The sequence below is a fragment of the Cryptomeria japonica genome, chromosome 3, assembly GCF_030272615.1.
Source record: "Cryptomeria japonica chromosome 3, Sugi_1.0, whole genome shotgun sequence".
Taxonomy (NCBI): Eukaryota; Viridiplantae; Streptophyta; class Pinopsida; order Cupressales; family Cupressaceae; genus Cryptomeria; species Cryptomeria japonica.
Genome location: NC_081407.1, coordinates 409,508,670 through 409,514,460, shown reverse-complemented (window position 1 = coordinate 409,514,460; position 5,791 = coordinate 409,508,670).

Sequence of the window (5,791 nt, the reverse complement as noted above, 5' to 3'; positions counted from 1 at the left end):
ACCTTATTGTAAAGTCTTTAACCGAACTAGGCTCCTAACAAAGTGGACTTAAAAAGAGTTCACAAACAAGCTTGTGGGTATTCATCCCCACTGTGGTTTTTCCCATTTGGGTTTCCATGTGAAAAATCTATGTGTTATGGTTTGTGATTTTTTCATGTGATGATTGTGTGATTATGGCTAAGTTAGATATGCATGCAGTGTTAAATGGTTGTGGTATTATTGATACAACTCATGCATGATTATATCGGTGAAGTAGTCATCACAATTTGAGATCGGTTGAATGTTGTCTGAAGTATTTTTGTTCAACCGATATTGTTGTTTGAAGGATTGGTGTTTAACCGATATTGCTATTGTTAAGTTCAGTGGTGAAGACAACCGGTTAGCTGCATTTTGATATGACAAAGTGTTGAAGCATTTTTTGTGTGTACTAATTCACCCCCCTCCCCCCCCCCCACCCCCCCTCAATACTGGTTAGGACCTTAGTAGTTCATCATTATTCATCAAAACTCATGCACTAAGAGAAGGAAATTGGAAATTCAAAGTTTTAAATTTGAAATTTGAAATTTAAAATTTGAATTTTGGAATCTAAGTTGTAAAATAATTGAATAATGCAAAATTCTAGGAAAAATGGTTACTCAATTAAATGAACAAATTGATTGAAAGAATAAAGAGCAATAATGCAACCTCCTAGGAAATTGAAATTTAAAAAAATTGGATTATGTAAAAATAACCTTTTAACTTAGAATTAAAATTATTCAAAGGAAATTGAATTTTATAATTAGGGTCTTGTGAAAATAACCTCTTAATTTTAAAATTTAAACTTGTTGAAAATTAATTTTAATTTTAAACTTGGGCTTAAAAATAACCTCTTGATTTTAAAATTTGAAATGTGGGAATTGCAAGAACCGATTTAAATTTAAAGATTAAGGTTTGTTTAATTAACTAAATTTTAAAATTTAAATTGCAAATTGTAATGTTGAAATTTGAGAATTAATTTAAATTTAAAAATTAGGGTTCTCTTAATTAGCCACTTAATTTTTAAAATTAAAATTAAAATTGTCCACAAGAGATTTAAATATAAAATTTAGGGCCTTGCAAAAAGAACCACTTAATTTTAAATTCTAATTTGCAATTAGATATAAAACTAAAATTTGGAAATTGAAAAACTGGGAAAAACACAAGATTAATTTAAATTTAAAAATTAGGGTTTGTTTAATTAAACACTTAATTTTAAAATTTAAATTAGAAATTTTTAATTTGTTCCAATATTGCAATTTTGAATTTGAATTGGAATTAACAACCAATTTTGAAGGGGGGAATTCAAAATTTAAACAACCCACGAGCTCAATTTTTAAATTTAAAAATAGGGTTTTTGAAATTAACCACTTGATTTTTGAAATTTGATTGTAAATTGAGCATGTAAATGAAAACTTGAATTTTAAAATTGAAGAGAACTCAAATCTGAAATAATTAACCCAATTTTGACAAATCACAAGCTCAATTTTGAATTTTAAATTTAGATTTTTAGTGATTTCAATCTCTAAATTTTTAAAAATTGCAAGAAAATAAACCTATAAATGAAAATTGAAATTATAAAATGTATAAACACTCAGACATGAAAACAAAAATAATACTTTATGGTGTAAAGAGTCGAGTTCACCAAAATGTAAAGGGGAAAATTTGATTTGGCAATTTGCAACATAGGAGGAGAAATCACCAAATCAAACTTCGCTTTAGAGGGGAGATGGCCTTTACATTCAAAAGAGGGGAGGAATCCACTAGATTCAATCATAAATCAGATAAGGACTGAATGCTTAGTGGATTGATTGATAATGAAATGTTTTTCCCTCTTTTGTGAGTTGAAGTGTTGATTTAGGATAAAATGCTGAAAAATTCAAGGCAAACTGAGCAAAATAGTGAGTAATGGATATGGGATTTCATCGTGCACTTGGAATTTAGCATTATAAGTCAATTCAGATCTGCCCTGTGAAAATACCCTGAAAAATAAAGGACCGTGACACCCCGTCTTGGTCCTCCAAATTTTCCGCACACCAAAAAAGGCTTTTTCCGTCTCTGCAAATAAAGATTAACCTGAGAAGAAAAGTTGTGCACCTCTTTCCTGCATACAGAAAGAAAGGGAAATAGGTTGGTAATAGGGGTTTGCCTTAATTCAAACCCCAATTTTGGAATTAACCATGAAATTGAAATAATGTAATTGAACTGACTGAAAGTAAGGATTCTCCTTTTGAGGGAGATGTTGAATTGACTGGAAAATGCAATGATTATACCTCCTTCTGATGTTTTGTTTGCCTCCACATGGAATTAGGGTTTCATGAAATGGGATGCAGATCTCCACTTCATTGCTTGAATTTTGACTCTATTTTTGCTCCAAAGCTTGAAGGAAGACTGAAAATGCTCAATTGCTCTTGAATTTTTGAATGTTTGATCTCTTGTGTGCTTGAATGCTTATTAATTCTTGTGGATATTCAAATGAGAGGGGAAATCCCCTTTATATACATGCCTGTTGGGTTAATTGATTAATTATTTGACATTAGATGACATGAAGAAAGAAGTCTCGCTCAAATTTGAAATGGGAAAAAGGGTTTTAAAAGGTCTCATTTTAGGGAGGACCATGGCACCACGCTCTGGTCCTAGTGAGGAGAAAAGCACCACACCCTAGTCCTACCCTATTTTAGGTCAAGATCAAGGTGTAGAACAAGTGCAAAGTCAAGGTTTTTGGTGTGGGTAATGTGCAAGAGCATAATCAGGTCTTCAATCAAGCGAAGGGGTGCAAACACTATGGCGAAGACTCAAATGCAGTTGAAAATTGCAACGGGGGCAATTTTATGACGCTACACTCTCATATGTTTGATCCTCAATCGCCCTTGCTAACTTTAGAGCCGGTATCTCTAAAGTACCTGGAATCTTTGCATTGGTACCAAAAAGAAGCTGAAAAGGTTATAACCCAATAGCCCTCTTTGGTGTGATTTTGTCTGCCCACAAAGCATCAATCAATGCCTTATGCCATAAACGTTTATTTTCATCAACCAATTTCTTGATTATGGTAATCAGATTCTTGTTGCTAGATTCTCTTTGAAAGTTGTCCTATGTGTAATAGTCTAAAGAGTGAGAAAGAGTAATGTGATACTTAAAGTGAAACTGAGTAATCTCATATGAGGAGAAATAGGTAACATTATCCACTACAATCTTGTTTGGAACACCAAACCTATTGACAATATTTTCTTTTATGAAAGAACACACCAAGCCTAACAAGAATTGCCTCAACCCACTTAGTAAAATAATATATTTCCGCCAAAACATAATGGTTCCTTACAGCAGAAGGTGGATTGATCGAGCCAATGAAGTCAATACCCTGATGAACTTATAAGGCACTGAGAGGGGGGTGAACCAGTGCAAGTAAAAATAATACAAATCTAATTATTAACTTTAGCAGCTTGAAACTCAATAAGCATATACGAGATAACACTGAGCATGCAATCACCACATAAAGAATAAACGACATGACACAAGAGTATATACCTGGAAAACCCAAATGGGAAAAAACATGGTGGGAGTTAGTACACACAAGATAACTATCTACAAAGTAGAAATCTTGATCGGTTAAGGTCTTACAATGAAATTCCCTGTTAGGAGCTGACCCGGTTAAGAGTCACCCAGTTAGGGGATTTACCTATCAGCCCTGTGAGGAGCTCAATGACCCGTTAGGATCAACTTCGTGTGAGGATTTACCACCCTTTTTGAGAGTTGCCCTGTTAGGGGACTTAAAGATTTAAGGCTTGTTAGGACCTACCCGGTTAAGGGATTTAACTATTGTAATTGTTAGGATAACAACAGTAAGAAGATCCTCCTATAACACCTTTTGTGTCTGATAAGATCTTCTTCAGTACGTTACAACATTACATACACTTCATCTCAAAACTTCTTTGTTCGCCGCACTATCAGAAATACAACATTCGCTAATGATTTCTCACACATTCAAGCTCATACTCGTCACCCACTTCATACCTCATCATACATCTTAAAAACATCATTAAGTCGACTAGAACCTTAGAACAATTCCCTAGGTTCAATGAATCTAGTCAAACTTGCAATACACTCCTTACATAAGTCATGCACCGACTTAACACATCAAATTTTGTGTCGGTTTATCGATCTTAGTGATTATCATCACTACCGGTTAAGTTTCTAACAACCTATCTATTCTGCCAATCAAAATTATTTCACCTAATCAGATCTGCTTGTGTGGTCATGAACATATCTTCATCTGATAGTCTTCAATGCTTCTGCAAAACCGCATCAACCCATTCTTCATGAATTTTCTGTATCGGTTGTCGGAATATCACTATGTTTGTCTTTTACCGGTTAAAGTCCTATTTGTCAGTTGTGATGAAAAAATGTCTCTGCTTACCGATTAAGCCTTACAGGTTGAACTATAGGACTTAGATGACTGAAGAAACATAGTTACCATCAATGAAAACATACATCATAGTCATCACACAAGAATCTAACCTCTATACAAAATAGACATATACTGGTTGCAACACATTACTAGTTCAGATTAAAGGATCAAATGCCAACAATCTCACCCCCCCCCCTTTGGCATTGATGGTAACACTTCAGAAAAAAAAATTGTCAACTAAGTGTGCAAGACAAAAATGACTTTTTGACATACACGGACTCATACTCCCCCTTAGCAATTACATGCTATTTACAAAAATGAAATCATTACTCCCCCTTAACAGTAGATATAGAATTTTGACTCTTAGACTTAAACTAATTCTTCTCTCCCTTTGACAAAAATGCCAAATAAAGAAGTAAAATACATACATTACATCAAATTTTGTCATCAAAACTGCATGTATATATAGAGATAAAAGTTTTAATGTCTTTACAATGCAATTCTTAAGAAAATGTCATTGAAATGAAACTTCAACGGTTTTAGATCATTGTCCCAAATTTCTAACAGTGTCTCGGTAATCTCAACATGTGTCATTATATGTGCCGCAAACACCTCCATAGCATCAATTGTACTCATCTCTAGAGTAGCCAAAATTGCCTCTGACTCTATGAATGCTCTCTAAATAATATCTACCTTTGGAAGTAGTTGAGTCTAGAGTTCTTTCAGTAATCTGACCCGTTTTACTTGCTCATGTTCATATAGTTCTAACCAGTGCTATAAATCAACAACCTTTCTACCAAAAGTGATTACTGAGTAGTGTACCGGTGCGAATTTTTCACTTAACTTTTGTAACTCCTTCTCAGTATCAGCTCTCTTCTTTCTCAAATCGGCATAAAATAGTGAAATTGGGAGATAGTAGCCAAAATTTTACAGTCAATTTCCAATCCGGTCTTCAACAAGTCTTTATTCACATTTAGGGCTCCTTTGCCTTTATCTATTTCAACCATTAATTTTTCTCCCCTTTTCTTCTTGTAATCTTTTTCAATAGAAATGTATGCAGCTTCTTCAAAGGTTTTAAGTTGTTCACCGGTATCAACAACTAACTGTCCAAGTTTGGCAATAAGGGTAGCCAAATGTTTTGTATCAGTCTCTGGTAGGAGACTTGACAAAATATCAACAATGGTCCTTATAGTCTCTACTTCTCTTTCTTGTTCCTTCAATCTTTTCTTTTTTGCAAGGGATTGCATTGCAGTAGCAATCTCCATTAACTCTGAAGAACTTAAATTGTCTGTATCAATAGTACCTTTAATGCTCGTGGAGTCATCATCATCATCATCATCAACTATTGTTTTCTTCAGTTTGGATTCAGGA